Here is a 19,160-nt window from a genome sequence, read left to right as displayed (position 1 = left end):
TGTACTGTATGCATCAAATGTTTTCTTGATTGGAGTTTTGTACTAAGGGCCTAAGTTATTGGCAACAGATTGAGAAAATGATGAGTCAAAACTCTGGCCCACGTGATAAATCGCTAATGATGAGCACAAGAAATTCGAAATCAATAACCTTGTGGTCTTTGAATCAAAGATATTCCTGGTAAAATGCTAAGATGCAACATTCCAGTCAGTCTGCCGACTTACTTATTAGGCTCTCCGGTGTAGGAGCTGACCCACACTGCCACGGCCTATCTTGATGTTAGTTTGACCTTTGACCTGAGACTATGCTGTAGACATCAGCCTGCTGACCTGTCAAATGGGCCCCTTTATTCCCGTGACCCGCACGGAGCCTTCCCCTTTAAACAGAAATATGGTTACCAAGCCTACAGAAGCCAGCCAATTAGGAAGTAGAAAGAAATCAGAGTGGCACAATGAGCCGAGACTAATAGAGTCCTCTTTATCTGCCGCCCACCCGTCTGCCTGCCTGCCTGCCTGCCTGCCTGCTGCCTTAATGCTCCAGCCACTGCTACCAGTGTGCTGCTTGTATCTATGTAGTGCTGAAAAACTGATGATTGTGCCTAGTCCTTGTGATGGATTGTTCCTTCTTTGCATTTAAGCCATTTTAGCAAAATAATTAGGAGAGTTAATAAAATAATTGAAACACTTCAGGGAAAATGAATTTAACTCTGAAGACACTTTAAATGCCGATTAGCAGTATTTGTCAGCTATAAAACAGGTTGAGCAGTAATCACTTTTTAAGGAATGAGACACAGCTAACAGAGCTTACATAACACCAAATCATCTGTGCCAAAATAATTTAAGATGTAAAAAAGATTGGTCTTGAAAATCATGATGCCATATACCAAACACAGAGATGAAAGCATCAGGGATTAACGAATGCTGATAATTGGTCTGCATGCTAATGTGAAGATTATTTAGTTACTTCAAAATTCCTTTTATTCAAGTATTCAATCAAGCAGGATTTGTTGAGTATTTTTTTTGTTTGTCAGTTATCCATTGTTGACAAAGGTGTTGCTGTTGTTGCACTGTAATTAGAAATTAATTAAAACTTTCTCACAGATGAAAATTCTACATTTTCTGATACAAAGGCAGTTTTGACATCTGCATCTGTAAGTCTAGGAAACGTTCCCAGTTTCTTTCCAGTAACTATACCTCCCTCAATTACTTTATATAAAAACAAACAAACAAACAACCATGTAACAAGGAGCCAGAGGAACACTATGAGATATGAGAAAAATTACTGTCATGACTGCTGATGATGAGTTTACAAAGAACTTCACAGCAACACACCATATGAACTCTATCAAAACTACTCAGTTTTAGGGTATTTAATTGTTACAACACAATGAGACACCAACAATACATAAAATACAAACCACATACACACATTTAAAATTTCATTTTATTTTACTTTATCTCACTTTAACTTTATTTAGTCAGGTAATTTCATTCAGGTGGTGATCTGTTTTGTGAGAGACACCTGAGAACAAGGAACATTGATAATCGGACATACAACATACAGAAACAACATAACTAAGGCCAGACAGCCACAATCAATGAAGAGTTGATAAAGACAGTTATGGAGAAAACATGAGATAATGAAGTTTTTAAAATATCGAAGGGAATTTATCATATGTAGTTTGATGGCAGTTAGTGATTCATTCTGAAAGCAGTTCTGCCAAGATTAGTGGGTGCATGAAGTATATCTGAGATTAAGTAGTTTTGCATTGTGTACTGTAGTTGGAGGATTTAAATGTGAGGTAGTTTGGAAGCTTAGACAATAGAGCTGTATAGGTGAACAACATGAGATGATTATTTCTTCCTGTTTATACTGGCCATTAAGAGATCCCATACACTTTTAATGTAAGTGATGGCTGATAAAAGCCCTTCCTCTGTGCAGAAAAGTATTTTAAAGTTTACCTGAAGATCATATGAGGCCTCAGTTGTCCAAATTAGTCAAATCAAGTCAATGTCTTTTTAAATTGCTGTATTTTTAGTGTCAAATTCCCTCTTTTTGCTACAATCCTTCAACTTTAGCTGAACAGGAAAACACTGTCTTTCGAGACACACTTTTTATTAAAAAGACTGAAACTGTGGAAGGTACAAACTTTACTGGACTAACTTAAACTGCTGAACCCTTCAGATAAACTTGTAAATACATTTTTGCTCAAAATGAGGACTGTGGATTTTGTCCCCCATCACTTTTACATTATAAGCACATTTGAAAGGGACTTTTTAATTGCCAGTATGAACAGGATGAATAATTACAGCAAGCAAAAGCTGTTTCAATGTTCATTTGGGCATCTGACTGTTGTTATAAGATAGACTTGTAAAACTGCCTATCCTTTAATGAGGAAAAAACAATCTTATATAAACAGAAATCTTTTAACCTTTAAGATTTGGGAACCCCAAGAGCCCTTTGTTAACTAAAGTTATTTTGACTGACATGATGTGACCTGTTGTTGTCTCCAGTGCTTCTCTGTCCTCCCGTCCTTAATTTTTGTATGTCACTGATTCATCCTAATGTGTGTGTGGATATACAAGGTGCACTTGTACTGCACTGCACTTGCATTTTTCATTTCCCTCCCTCCAGTCCTATTTGTTTTCAAGTCTTGCCTTTTTCTCTGTGCACTTGACCGACTCTAAGCAAGTGTTCACATCCCTAAGCAGCTGAGGGATGCGGCAGCAAACAAAGAGGACCATTGTCTCAGTTTAAAAACAAGGACAGCCGTCTCTGGAGGTGTTTCCCTGAACGATTCGCCACACATTTGAGTTTCTTGTTCAGTGTCCTTTCACCCCGCATCCCAGAGGAGAACGAAAGAGTGCCACCAAAGGCTGCAAAGTGTCCAGAGCCTTAGAAAAACTGGGGATGAAATCAATAGCTCACTAGAGTGGAACTATTGTAGACTGTGAGCTGCAATTTCTCACCTTGTCGTTCTGAAACCCAGCTAATGTTTCCCCTTGTCTCTCCCTGTGCTGGATTGATATCTGTTGCACTTCAAAGATGGAGATGGTTGGTCCTATTAACCTTTTCACTTTGTCTGTCAGTCACAAAAATAAAGTTGAAGTATGTCCTGGCTCCACTGGTTTCTGTCAGAGTTTGTACATCAACTAAAAGTAGTTTTCTTACATATATTTTTTCCTTCTTAGGAGTAACAAATTTCTTAACAGAATAGAGAATATATTGAAAACACCATCATCACATTTGCTTTACTGCCTTCAGGAGGTTGAACTTTAGGGTGATGGATGTGGAAAGTATTATAAACAATGTAAAATTGATTTGATTTTCTCTAGCTGAAAATGTCTTGCAAATAGAAACATTTCATTCACTTTTTTGGTACTGTAGTATTTTTCTGTTCTTGATCTTGATTCAAACACGATGTAAATTAATCATCAAAATATCAGGCAAATATAATATTATTTACCATACCAAAGTACCACTTCTAAAACACAACTTTTGGGCCTTGACATTGGCACCTTCGATATTTACAGACTACTAGCTTTGAATAAAGCACAACTTTTTGTTCTCTCTTGTTTCTCTGAATTTTTGCAGTAAAAAAACGAGCAATCACAGCTATTATTTATATGCGGTTTGAGTGATTATAACTTCTCATTCATGCATATCAAAAAACGATACAGATAGACTACTACTTCAAAGGTCCCTGATATATTTATACATATACCATATAGACAATTCTCAGCCCTGGCTCCATACATTACATGCTCGCTCATCCTGCTGAATGTATTTCAAATGCCAGATAAGAGCATCACATTGATGAGAAGCAGGCTTGGGTATTTTTACCTCAGGATCCACTTCTGTCCATTGACCAAGATAATAAAGATGGACTCAAGCAAAGATTACCAGCAAACCATGCCAGCCCCCTTCATTTTTCACAGCACTCTCACTGAGCAGAAGGTACTTTGTTAAGTACTTGTTAAGTGTGTTATTCTTTCTACACACAAACATCACCCTGGTAATAGCACACCTACACAGCACTGAAACGTTCTGTGTGAGTGTTATTGTGTATATTTGAGCATCTTGGAGAATTTTGTATTCAGACATTGTACTAACTGTTGCCATGTTACTTAATCCTGGAGGACAGCTGGGAGAAATGCTTTAGTTTACTTTTACACAATTTGTTAACTTTGATGGGTTCTCATACAACACAATTCAATTTTCAATTTCATTAAATCCTACTTATCATTTTTTTCTTTTGTTCCTGTAATTTTAACTATTTTAAATGCACTTGGATGCCAAGATTCTATGTGCTCAGAACCATGCAAGTCAAACATGTGTTGAAACGCCTGTTAAAGCTCATACTTTTAGTACTCCATGACACCTGCAATGCAAATTCAATTATTTCAGTGTTGGCAGTCTAGGTGTAAAAAAAATGTTTACTCAATATTAACATCAAGCCTAAAAATTCAACTTAAAGTTGGAGTACAGAATACATTAGAGTAACAGTAAGTTGGGTTTGTCTGTGGAAATTAAAAGCACATAATACTCCTAGTGAAAAAATGACCTTTTTGCCGAGTTTGTAATCACAAATTATGAAATGGTTAATAATCCACAGTGGATTTCCTGCTGAATTGTTTGTGATGCCTTTGGAGAATTGTGGCCTTTTCTGATCTCTGGTCATTTATCCAAACACTGATTTGTTTATTTTCTCGTGAATTACTGAATTACATAGCCATAGAAAAATGTTTGCCTTGCAGTGTTTAAGTGAGACTTACAAGAGTCATGTTCATGACTGCTGAATTGTCCATTTGTACTAAAAGTCTTAACCTGTGATTGTTGTTTTCTGCCACTTTTACCCACCGAATATGGTAAAGAGTACACGGTTTGTATTCTAATGCAGACCTTGTGAACTGTCATGTTTGGTTGAAATGAAACTTTACACTAACCGTAGAGGACTTCATTTCATCATTGAAAATACAATCTGAGCATACAACAATCTTATACTTTAGATCCCTTGTCTGGCAGATCTTCATCACCTGCTTCATCTCCAACAATTCTACCACCCATTCTTTTAAATCGTAGCAGTTATTTCCCATATTTCTTTACTTTACCACCTGCACTTAAAATGCATGTTATTTCAAAATGCCCGCTTCCTTGTTTCTTTCATGTTACACACTCGAAGTACTTTTTTTTGTGTGTCAATGTGTGATAGCAATACTGTACCACACTTCTGCAGCACCAGGCCTCTGTACATTCTCACTGTTTTTCTTTTTGTCAAAGCGGCCCATGTTTCAGCGCCCAAACTTCAGAGCAGATCCAACACCAAGACGGAGGGTCAAGAGGGAAAGTGAGCCTTGAAAGAGTGTACCGCTTAACCTTGACCTTGAGACTGCATTTCTCTAAATGTGTGTGTGTGCAACCATAGCTGCCCCGCTCGCCACTTCAGAGAGTGTTTACATTTCAGGAGAGGTCTTTATCTCCCCCATGCCTGGGGTCCCTCTGGGTGAGTTTATACAGCTAGTATGCACACACACACACACACACACACTGCAGGGCTTACTGCGAGCCTCCCATAGAGAGAGTAAAGGGAGAGTGCTGTCACACACTCATCCATCTCAGCTACATTCTGGACCAAAGCCGGGTGTAGCAGCTCTCTCCCTGAGAGCCCAAACACTGCAGAAGTAGGTTACCTACAGTCTGGATCCTGGAAGAGGAGAAGAAAAGAATGTATAAACTACACCAGAGAGAATATACATAGACATAGCCGTGAATATGATGAGAATTTCTGTAACAGGAGACAGTAATGATAGTAACTGACTTAATAAATCATCAGATTCTATATATATTGCACATCATTTAAATAACATTTCAAATTTGACCCAAAAGACTTCATTAGTTACTTCTTTGGTCGCTTGCTATGTGAAAGCTAGTTGCTCAGACAAGTACAAGCAAAATGGCACTTAGCGATTACAGTTATGCTCCAAAGACTTGACTATCATGGCTGGTGTCCGTCTGGTATGCTATCAGTCAGTTTAGCCATTTAGTGTCCTTTCAGACTCATCCATCTTGATAGGAGGCTCTGTTAAGATAGGGGACCACGGGGTGTCTTCCATACTGTTACTGTCATCTGTCACGTTTTAGCTTTACATTGCTAACCTCACACGCCATGTGAACCTTTTTTGGGCTTGTACGTCAAGACTAAATCCTCTCAGAGAAGACCATAAGTTACAAAATCGGCCTTTTGATGCTTTTGAAGTGGAAATTTGTCTGAATCATTTATCTTGCCAAGGGGGCCAGTTTGTTTCTCAAGTGTGAGAAAGAAAAAGACCACCAGCATTATATCACAGCCCACTCCCAGACAAACTCTCTCTCAAACACACACACACACACACACATTAACAAAAGTGTGACCTTTTTCACATGCGTAGATAATAAGCTGTTACAAAAACCAAACAACCTGTCAGCGATAAGATAAAAACAGAACAGCTGATTCACAGACGCAAAAAGCTTGCTAATTCTTGGTCTTCTGTTATCCTGCAATGCAGCTTTAACCTCAGCTTTACTATGACATCTAAATTCTAAACTCCACAACACACAAGAGTAACTGATCAGCTGTTCCAGATACTTCTTTCCCAACGGTCCAGTTTTATTCCATTTTAGAGCAGGTCTAAGCTGTCCCCTCTGCTTGACTTTCCCCTGTCATTCACTCATTGCTCACCTCAAACCTTAATACTTTTTAAATCCACTATGTCTTTATCTGGTGAGTGCTGTTGCTGACTAACACAGAGCCCCGAAGACCTAGAGCACAGAGCATAAAAAAAAAAACGGAGAAAAAAAGCGGAAACATGAACTGGTATGGATCCGAGAAAACCTACTGGTGAGATATTGAGTGTTTATCTCCTTGAGGGCTTGCCTCTATCAAGGTGATTCATCGCAGAGGGCTTGACTAACTGTGCGGGGCGTGATGGCAGTCCATCTCAGATGATGGTTTTATTGATGGCATCAACTCACACATCGGCCTCTGTGGAGGTGCTACGCTGGCTGCTTAGCCTGGGTGGCAAGACAGGGAGATGGGGAGTGAAAGCAAAGGGCAGAGGGAGTGGGGTAGGGGGGTTTGGGAGTATATGCTGGCACACAGACAGGCCACAGCGTCTCTCCAAGAACAACATGCAGACACCTGCATTTAGGGGGATCAATACCTTGCCACAAACAGCTCAGACTGCCTCTGGAGAGTAACATTTATTGATTTGAAACTGGTGTTAATAGAAGTAGCCGATATCTCTTCTATTCTCCACTCAAGGCTGCTCTTTTTATGTTTCCTAAACAAATCTGTAGCAACCACCACTTAATGTAATAGTTACACTGTTAACAGTATTAAAGGCAATAAAATTAATCTGAGATCAATAATATTTTTGTAATAAATGTAGAAAATGTAGGTTATAATCAGTTGACATCACCCAAGCAGAGAAATGTATTGAATCTAATTAAAGCACAGATTACAGCAGTTTGAAATTTCAATAAAGCATTAACTTTTTTTTTGACACATTTAACATAATTTGAATTTGCCGTTTTCAGCAGGCTGGCAGTGACACGCATGATAAGTCAACTTACTGTTCCAAAATGTGATGGCCCCATACTGTTGCCTCTAGACGTATTGACCTGCTGTGTTGGCACACTGTCTCTGAAGGCACAGAGGGGTCAGGCAGGGTTGTTGCCTCACTACCCTTGGGTTCAGTTACTCTGTAGGCAACGTATTGATCTCCCTGAAGTTACAGAGCTTCCCTGTGGAGTATTCCTATAGAGCTACGGCTGCAGTCACGGCTGAGGTATCCCATAGCCACTGTATAATAAGCAGCAGGGTTTTTTGCACGAGGATGTGGTGCACTCATGTCGCAATGCTGCTCAGTTGACAGTTTTGGATGACCAGATTATTTACGCCCACGGTGTCCTGCTGGTATTGGATTAGGTGTGATCAGTGTTCATGCTATGTTGTTTAACTGAGACCTGCGATCAATTTGAACACTTAAAATGTGGCCATTTCAATCTGTCATGTATGAACACACATACTATCAAGCCAAAATAATGAGAATAGAATTGCATTCAAATATAATATTTTCGAAAATATTAGTTGAAAGTACATCACACAGTTTTTGCTGTTGTTTAATTATCTTATTTATTTTTTCTTTTTAATTCCCATTACTGCTTCCATGATATCTATCTGTATCTATCTCTACTATCAGGCTGTGCTGGTGGTGCAAAAGTATTTTATAGCAACTTTGTTTTCGTTTTCGTTGTTTTAGTTATGATATTGTACTCTCCAATGCAATCGCTGAACTCTGTGAACATGGTGACATCGCAACAATGAAGTCACAATCATTATATCAAGTAGGTTCAAAAAAGGTTCGGCAAACCTACGGACTTGTTTAAAACATGTATAATCGTCTGATGTCTTGTGCTCCTTGCCCTGTTTTAGCGATGTTGCAGCATTTCCAGATCTTACTATAAATGACTACTTGAATATTACCTTACCTTACCTTATTACTTGGATATTACCTTATGTGGTGATTGTTTACATGGGTTATAATGCGCAATGATGTAGCGCCACAGTGCCCCTTGTGGCTCATTCCACAATTTTTGGGAGATTTCCGCTTTCTTGTGCAAAGTTAATTTTAGGCATTGTTGAAGGTACGGTTAAAGGTATGAAACTAAACTGGTTCATGTATCATGTTCATATGTTTGTATCCTATAAGAAACAAGTTTATTTTGTCATTTACTTTGTTGTCTTTGTATTGTTCTGATCTGTTATCCCTAAGAGCTCCAAACTAGAAAGTACAAGACAAGCTAGAGAGAATGCTAGCAAGGAGGGCTCACGTCTGAAACTCTTAAACTAGTGCCCTTGGTATGCGGGACGAGGTATGGAAACATTGATTGTATGCATTACTATTAGAGGTGTGATTTATGTTTATGCGAGGAAAACAGAGATTATTACAGAGATTACAGAGACTATTTTAATTTGTCCATAATAACACTACCCATGTTGGCTAGCTGAAAAGCAGAATTCTTCTAACTGTGAACCTAAATTTAATAGGCTTTATTTGTGAGAAGTCACATGTGGTGCATTGCATTGTTATTGTTATATTTCACACTTGTCATAACAGTTTATAGAAGCATATTTCAGAAGCTTGCTATAATGCATTGTACTGTCAATTGGTCTCATGCATGATTTATGTGTGAGTTGTGAAACTACAGACAAGTATTGCATTTCTTTTGTTTATCCCTCTATAGTTTTCACGGTGCTCAACATAAAGAAGAAAATAAATACAAAGATACCTGTTTGAAATTCTCTGCGTCTTGCTTATTCAAGCGAAGGGACTGCTATACTTAGCAGTCAACTTGGTGAGTACAATGTTATATCTAAATCACCAATAGTCAACTTTTATGTTAATTTTCAAACATTTCCAAACTATAAAAACCATATACTTTCAACTACTTGTCTGAATAATAGCTGTCAGAGACTGCCCACCATTTTATGGCTCTTTATATAACTGTTTAATGGATTGTATTTGTTCTGTTTTGTGGGATTACAATGCAACTTATATCTGCATTGTAGAGATCTTCCCAGGACAGAGCAGATAAAGATGTTTAAGATTGAAATAAACCAGCATGCTCAAGATCTCAGAGGACTGACACAAGTCTAAATGTGTTCCATATGGAGAAACTACTTCCCAGGTGGATGAGAGAAAGGGTTGTTTTCTACTTCCCGGTACCTACAGTCTGTACCTGTAATTCCCACAGACTGAGTGAGGAATGGAGAAAGCCTGGCCATGGTGCCTTATCAGCTCTAATGATGAGACAGCTGGAGGCCATTTTCCAGCTGGGCCCAGCTTTGACATTGAAACACTTATGGTCTACCCTGCCCAGGCACCCCACGACAAGGATGGATGGGACTTCTGCAGTGTTAACCATTCATTCAAATCTGATATGATGGCTTTACCGAGCAAATGCTATAATTTCACTCACTCTTGGTTATCTTCCACAGAGAGCTGAAGTTGAGAGTGGCCTTTTGGTTAAAAATGATCTGACATGCAAGACAGTGAATCCTTTTTATTTGATGAAAACATAATGTTAAAATCAAATCCTGATTAATGTGGGCTGTGATTAAAAAGAGTCTCCACCAACATGTCATTGTGTAATTGATGAATAGATTTGTGTTCTTTGCACTAAACCGGATAGCATGGTTGGTACAGCACAATATTTCACCCAACTGAACTGACTTTTGGGATAAGAATAGTTGCACAGTCATAATTTACCTGTCATAGAAAGGCCTCTCATCAGTTATTGTAAATTGATTTGGCCCAGATTCACACAGCATTTCTCAATATTCTGTTACTGAATAAAAACAATTTTTCTCACTAGTACAACAATCTGTTTCTTGTCAGATGAAAGTGCTTTGAGAATTCTCTCTTCCTCTGTCCTTTCTGCCTTTTCTATCAGTCTTTTTTCTAATGTGTTGGTCTCAAAACTCTGCCATGTAGTTAATTAAGATTTATTTATTCAGGGATCTTGGTCATTAAGATCCAGATCTCTTTTGTAAGAGAGACCTGAGAACAAATTACACATATACAACATCCTGATTAGGCAATTCAGTCACACAAAGGAGTCATCACAGACACATTCATTAAAACTATTGTAAATATTATTAAAAATATCAGTAAGTAGAACTTAAAATTCTTTGAGAATTGAGTAACTTTAACATCAATTTGTTTTGTTGTTTTTGTTGTTTTTGTTTTGCAGTTAAGACCAGTAGTAAGGTGCATGGTACTGGAAACAAGTCTTGTAAGAACTTTTAAAGCTAACCTATCCTATGATCTGGTGTCACAGTTTGTTCATTTTGAACTCGACTAAGGATGTAAAATATATCAGTAATTGATGAAAACACAGGAATGCTGATGCCTTCTGGCTGTGAGTTATCTTGAGTAATGAATCAAATGGCATTATGATAAATGGCTTCCAATGCTTTAAGAGTAATGGCTGCAGCATGAACAAACAGGGTATCTCCATAATCCAGTGTAGATAGTAATGGACTGCACAATGTTTTTCAACTTTGAAAGGAAAAACAAACTTGGTTCTGGTAAAAATCCCATTAGAATTTCTAGTTTTTGAATGTGAGTCAGTTTTGTTGGCCAATTTTCATGATAGCATAGACCATTGCAGGAATATAAAAGATTTGTGCTCTTGTGAAATGCATACATTTAGTCTTTTCTGAGTTTAGAACAAACTTTAAATTAAAAATAGAGTTGTAGCAGTCATCAAAACCAGACTGTAACCTGGAGAATGCCTGGTTTTGTCATATAGCTAGTGGTATATAAAATGGTATCGTCAGCATAAAAATGCACGTTGGAGTGTTCGGTTGGAGATAAACATTATTCTAATATATTTAAATAAATCAGTGAAAAATATTTAGAAGTAAATGTATGTACAGTAAACAATAAAGATTATCTCTATATATTTCAACATTAATATGTCACACTTCCCTGTGGGACCCCTTTATCAAACATCTGAGGACTTGGTTTGAATCCATCGGTAACAACAGTCAGAACCAGTGGATTTGAACCAGCTGTAAGCACAATCACCAAAAGCCCTTGAAAGTAGTTTATTTAGCTAAATGTGATCATTAGCATCAAAAGCCTTGGGCAAAAGAGTGCAGCACATTATTGCTTTTTTTCAGGCAAGGGAACAATGTCCTCAACAACAGCAGTTATCGTACTATGACTGGGTATAAAGCCTCACTGCTGTGGCTAAAGTACATTGAGTTGACCAGTGACTCTAGGTTTTTACAAAGACTTAGATTAGGTATGGGCTAAAAGTTGTACTTGTGTACAAAAAAACGCATATCCAGCAGTTCCAGCTGAAAGTTGCTGCTACCATATGGACACAGCTTAACGGATTCTCTGAAAACCCTCTTAACAGCTTTTGCACTGCTTTCTAGCTTTCTAGACTCTCTCTGGTTCTCACCCTATCATCACTGCACCATCCCCGTCTGTCTCCCCCGGAGGACACTCCCTGCCCCTCCCCCTTCTTTTACCCAGTACTCTGACCAGGAGTGGTGCTGAAAGACTGAATGGTGGGAGATGGAAGGGTCTGTGCTCCCATTTCAGCGCTCCCATCCCGGGGCTTGTCTTGGCCAGCTGTGGAGGCAAAAACCGACTGCCGTGCACAGACGCAGATTTCACATCACAGTGATGCATGTCTCCGTTGATATGCTGGACGTCTTTACACGAACCAGAAAATGTGTTATCTGATGGAGGGCTCTCTTAATTCCAGACCAACCCCCACTGCCATCTGACCACAAGCCTCAAGCCAGGAATCAAACTTATGCCCTGGGAATGTGCCAAAAAAGTGTGCAAGACTATTTTATCTGCCAGCAAGGGCAATATTAGCATTTGCCTCCTTGTGGATGGCCCAGATGCTCTGTTGATTGAGGCCTTGGTTTGAGCCTCTTCATTAAAATTGCATTTAGAACCACAACCCTGTGTTGTTATTGGGAGAGCTCACCTCTTCGTCCCTTCTTCGCTTTGTCTTTTTAAACTTGAACGGAGCTGCCTGACATTGATGTCTTAGCCCGTTGTCTAAAGGTTTTCAAAAGGAACTCCCAGTTTGTAATGAAAGCCCCAAAGTTGCAACAGTTTGACTTTTCAAACAGATGTTTGTGACTCCTGGATGAGATGGATTTGATTCTCTGAAAACCCTCTTTGTGCGAGGCGCTCATCCATCTGTGGTGATCTGTGTTTCAGTACATCTTAATAAAGTAATCCCCCTCCCTCGTTTTTCTACCCCTAGGAATGCTCTTGTTCTTGCACTCTTCTCCTTTGTCATGCGGGGCACCCAGACTATGATTTGTTTAGGTTTCAGATTTAAGGTTGACTGAGGCCATGACTCATCATTACTCTGAGATGACTTGTTTTAATTTTCTCTCTGCTGAAGTAACAAAACAGTGCAGGGTTTACTGAAAGATACATGATGTAGTTATTAAGAAACACAATTTTATACAGTTTATACAGTGCTGTTTCAACATGCTTGCACTTATTACGTTTCAACATATTTTAATAAACGTGATGAACATTTTCCTACATTTCATCATGTTCAGTCAGTTAGTAGATAAAAGCATTGTTTCTCTCCATCCTATCCTACCCTATCACTCCAGGTATGGCAAAGATATACACACATAATCCAAATAAACCAGCAATGTACCAGTGTGAAGTTCCATTCGTCATCCAGGCTTTCCATTCATTAGACATTCATTTGTTTTCCTTTTGACATATCACCAGACTTTCAACCACTGACCATGATAACTGAAGCAGTGGCCAAAGGTTCCAGCTCCTCCCTTTGAAAAGCTGACCTGTTCTTTAAATGTTTAAAGAGCCTATTGCATCATCGGTCCTCGCCCACACATGCATGTTTGGGTGAATCAGAGGGGGATGCATGGGGGTGGGTGTTGTGATACATCATGTGTTTAAGCAGTGGAGGGGAGGCCGGGGTTGTGCGGGGTTAATGACTGTCCCTCTCTGTGGGCTGTGCCGGCTCTCGGAGAGGATAAGACTGGCGGTGTAGGGGCATCTGGAGCGCAGGGGTCACATCGCTCACATCAAAGGAGGCTGGGAGTCTAGGTCAGTGTGTTTGGCCATGGGGTGGTGGAGAGAGTGGAGGGGTAGTTGGAGGGATTGGGAACGGGATCACAGGGAGTAAAGGAGATGATGAGGGCAGAGGGATGGGCAGAGACAGTGAAAGACAAATAGGAGAGAGAAGAGAGAGATTGGGAGGGTTAAGTAATTGGGGAAGGGAAATGAACAGTGCAGGGTTTGTGATTTTCTAATTTCTTGTAAGAACTTATATTTCATATGTAACGTGCTGTTATTAATCTATCTCTTGACTTCCACAAGTCTTTCACCAGTCAATAAGAATTTCCACAAACAGATGTGACTCAGTTGCTATTGATTATACAGTATTTTGCGGCCTATCTGAGCATCTTCAGATACAACAATGATACAACAATTCCAAGTATCCAACAGTTTATGATGTAAATAACACTACTGTTATTTGGTAAAACCTTGAGGCAATATAGGAAAATTAAATACGGAATATATTGCACCTAATGCCGTAGGCCCAAGCCCTTCATGTTGCCAGTTTTACGTAACAATGTTCCTTTGACTTACCCATGTTTGCAGAAGTGGACTCAATCACCCAAGCAACACACTGTCCTCCTTCGAGACTGTCCTCTTCTGGCTTTGGCTTCTCTTTTCATGATGTAAACAGTTCAGCTTTTATTGTATGGGTAAAAGGGTGGATGTCAAAGTTCTCAAATAGGTCTTTTTCACAGCAGATTTATTGAACTATCATAGCAGGAAAAGCACAGGTGTTGCCAACATTAACAATAGCTCCATTCTATTTAAGTGTCCCAGTAAGTCATAACAGTGTGACAGTGAGCCAGCAAGCACAACACCAGGACCCTGAAACCAAAGCAGATAAATTGAATTAAACAATCATTAATTTTATGAACCACACCTGCTTTTCCTACTGCAACATTGCCACCGTTGCTTTCCCCCAGATGTGTGGCATCAGTGGCTAATTACTTGTCATACCCATCCCCAAAATGTGATATCAGCTCTGACCCTCCATTCTCCTCCTACTCACGCCCTAATCTAATGAAATAAGACTTATCAGAAGAGGGTTCTCTGGTCAAAGTCCGGAAAGCAAAATTCATAAAATCCCTTGACCATTACCTAAAGAGCATTAGGGCCAGGTTATGCTTGAAAAGTGAGTGTTTTCAGAAGGTGGAATGAAAAGCTGGCCCTCATAAATAGGGGGAAGGCACAATATTGTTTAAATATGGGAATGATAGTGCACATTCTCCTGGAGGGCATTGGTAGTGTTACACTTGGTTGTGTACTATATAGTTAGTTTTATACTGAACTGAACAAAACAGCTCGAATCAACAACATACTAAACACACTCCTGAGTTAAAGACAGTCAGAACCTGTCCTGAACATAATGGTGGTATGAGCTGTGCTGTGTTGTGTTCACTTACTGATGTACTGAAGTGCATTTGAACTGCGATGTGATCGCTTCACTAAGAAAATGATTTGAATCAGCAAATATGTTTGTAATTTCCACCTCTAGTGGCCACACCTCATTCAGTGATGTCAGTGATGTTTTTCCATCAGCTATGAAAAGCAGTGGCATCACTAATTGGGTTTACGCCAGAAATGCAACATGATTCAAAGCTTTGATGCAGCCGTATTGTTATTTACTGCAAACCAGGGCCAGTCCTGACTATGTTAGTGCCTTAGGCGAGATTTTAGATTGGAGTCCCCCCAAAAATGCAACAATAGCACTTCCAGTACAAGAACTTCAAATATGGATTCACATGACAATGAAGTGCAACAATGGTATCTCCAGCCCAGACAAAGTCTTCCCAGTCCTCCAGACAAAAAGGCAGGGTGCCATTCAATGAGTGTTTGGTGGCACGGCCTGAGGTAGCACATGAAGTTTGGTGGCTGTCGTGCCAAAACTGACCAATCAGCAAGGCTTTGAAAAACAAACCAGATCAAAACTGATGCAAGTAAATGGGGAAAAAAGACAGGAAAAAACGCTAAGAAGGGAGAGCAAGTGTCTATTTCCAAAAATTTGTATACAAGCACACCTATTCCTACTCATTTGGTGCCCCCCACCTCATTTGGGGCCCTAGGTGACCACCTATGAGGTCTATGTCATGGACTGCGCCTGCTGTGAACTACTCAAACACTGGATTTAACACACACACACCCATACAGACAAAAGAGATTTATCAGAGGTTGTAGCTCCCGAGGAGTACGGGGGTAGGGAGTTTGTCCAGACTGCAGACATTTAATCCCTTGGATTATCTACTGGGTAAAGGGATGCTGGAAACAATGAAGTGTAATTACTTGCCGCCAAGACTGCATTTATCTGATGTTAACTCACATCCTGCTGTGTCCATATCACAGGCCAATGATGTTTGGTTTCAGACACAAAATTGACAGTTTTTAAAGCCCTGCACACCCACACAGGTGTTTTCAGTTACTTTGAGTAGACCTTTTCTCAGGTTGAGGGTGGGTGGAGCTATGATGGAAATTACGTGAGTCACCAGACCTCATACGCTATAATAAGGATGATAAAGGTGTAATTTGTCCTGCCCTTACAGGTGCAGCAATGCAGACAGGATCAGTGAGATGTCAGTCGAGTTCACTTTGGACACACCCACACAGTCCGGAGTTGAGGTCTAATCAGGCAAAAATAATTAAAATCATCTCTGTTTACCTTTGAATAGCAACAGAATTCAACAAGAACTGACAAAAAACACAATGCTTTAATGTTTTAAATTTATTGCAGGTATTCTGGTATGTACATGTTTATTTACAAAGTTATCCATGTGTTTCAATCTTATTTTAATACTTTCTGACAGCTGTATAGTAATCTCCTGTTTTCTATATAAGTATGATTAGAAAATCCTATAAACAATCATAAAAAACAGGCTATAAAAAATGGAACCATCTATCTTTGACACATGCAGGAGCAAGCTGATTTACATAATTGAAAAATAAATACTATTGACAAATAACATTCTATCAACTACAAGCATTTAAAAATTAGCCTTTGTCCGCAGGTAAAAACATACCGCTAACCCATTTGTATAGTGAAACTGACCTTTGCTTCGCAATGTGTATCAAGTAAATGTTGTAAATTTACATTCTCTGTGGTGTCCAGCTGCTACTTTACAATTTGATCTAAATTTAGATTGATTGTCAGAGAAGTGCCATTTTAGGGATTAATACTTAAAATTTGAGAGCACAAACATTCACATGGGTACAACATGAAACTGCATGAAACACACAACGACAGAGATAGGAAATTTTCAAAAATTTGCAGGGTTGTTATGTCAGAGAAAGGGCAAAATTTTTATGGTATTTTTAATGCAAAAATGTTTGTCAAGGTATCTGAAATTACAATGTAATACTGAAATGCTGTAGTTTGTCTCTGCATGTCGAAAAGCTCAGATGTGGAAGGACAGTAGATGGAGAATGTGTTAAAAGCCACAATCCAAATAAACAATAATGTTTAAATCCTTCTTCCAGGGTAACAAGAGACATGTATACACAACACACAGACTGTGCAGACTGCAGCATAGCAAACTGCTGAGCAACAACCCGTCTCTGAATGTCAGGTGTCAATCTACTACTACTTGACATCTAATTAAACGTGTGTCTGAAGGGACGTTTGCATCACTAGTGAAGATTTCACCCAATGGCATTACAATGATTCTTTCTGTAACCAATTTGATGTTGAAAATGTCAAACTAATGACGTGGATACATGATTCATTAGATAGAGCGCATATAAACACATTTAGAGCTAAAACCACATGTGTTGCCTTTGCTTGCAACATAATAATTTCATTGATTTTCAGTGACAGATTCATTAACTGGTAAAAAAAAATAGTTGTGACGTTTCTTTCATTTTGGTGTCAACTGGAATGAGTTCCACTTTTATATTATTGCCTTTCCTGTGATGAATATAGTGTGATTAAACTTTTAACATGGATTTTGTTACTGCAACAACGTCTGTGTGAAAATCCCAGTTTCCATGTCATTATGCACACTGGTTTATTGATGGGATACTGTTAGTCATACAGCAAGCCATCTCCAGTAAAGATTATCATTAATAGGTTCTTCCACTGCCATAAACAGCTGTCATATTGTTGTTGCTTCCACAAAAGTGTTGTAAAAATGTAATAAAAAAGCTGTAAATAAAAATTCAAGTCATGTTGGGCAAGTGTAGCAATTTGTTAAACCGGAACATGTTTTCATGGTGTTTTTTTATCCACACAATCATGCTTTAATTGCAGTATTAATAATGTTAACCCAAATCGAAGTGACAGATTTAAAACGTTTACACATTTCTTTAAGAGAGATATTTTCAATCTGGGCATTATTAACCAAATTTCTGTACTGTACGGCAAAATACCTCTCAATCTGCAGGAGCACCATTTTCAGTACTATCCAGTCAAACTGAAACAGTGATCAACACAAGCTCTTTCAATATAATGACAATCAAATTACTAATTGTTATATAGCTGTGCTTGAATAATTATCACATTTTAAGCTGCCACTTTGGGGCACAATAAAATGATAAAACCCTCAGCCTGACTTGTTGTGGCTAATGTGTTCAAAAATGAAAAATGACCTGTTTACGCATCCACACATGGAGTCGCTATTCACTCTTAGTTACTAATTATTTGATTGGATGTTAATATTAAAATGTTGATTTATCCATCCATCCATTATCTGTACCCACTTATCCTTTGCAGGATTGTGGGGGGGACTGGAGCCTATCCCAGGTCACATCGGGCTAAAATAAAAATATAATTTTTATTAAGTGGAGCTTAACGTTCTGACAGTCCATTTGCTTCTTTTTATTGCTCACAAACTTCCTGCAGTACTTAGCCGGCTGCCAGTCCACCACATTAATATCATAGTGGAAGAACTGGATGGTAATTCAAGCCTAAAACTTTTGAGTGTCAGAGTTTTTTCACTTCATGCATCCACATTGACATGATTCTGTGTTTATTGATTACAAATCAGCCAGAAATAACCTGCAGCAGATTTTGCTTAGTTATTTAAAAATGTTTGATTGTATTATGCCTGAAAGTTTCGATTTTTATAAGCTTGAACAGGTCACTTCACAGTGAAATTAACATTAATGGTTTCTGCATTTTGTAGTATGTGGTGAGCTTAAGATATTATGACTATGAAAGTAGTTTGCATTTGAAACTGTAGTACTTGACTACCCTTAATTTTCAGGCAGTTAATAATAAGAGAATTGTGAAACATTTTATTTGTGGCTCTGGCTTTTGACTGAGGCTTGACTGGATTATATTGAAGTGCAGCCTTGCACCCTACAAACTGAGAGGCATATACAGTAATGATGGAAAAAACAGAAAATAATTTTTGATGCATGTAAATGTACCCAGTAACAGGAAAACAAAATCACCCTTCTGACAGATTTAAGAGCAAGCAAATTCACAAAAGAGCCACAACAAAAGCTCCCATCTGCTTATTCATTTTAAACTCATAGTAATTTCACTACAA

The sequence above is a fragment of the Thunnus albacares genome, chromosome 18, assembly GCF_914725855.1.
Source record: "Thunnus albacares chromosome 18, fThuAlb1.1, whole genome shotgun sequence".
Classification (NCBI taxonomy): Eukaryota; Metazoa; Chordata; class Actinopteri; order Scombriformes; family Scombridae; genus Thunnus; species Thunnus albacares.
The sequence above is the reverse complement of the archived record's forward strand: the minus strand, read 5'-3'. Positions refer to the sequence as shown.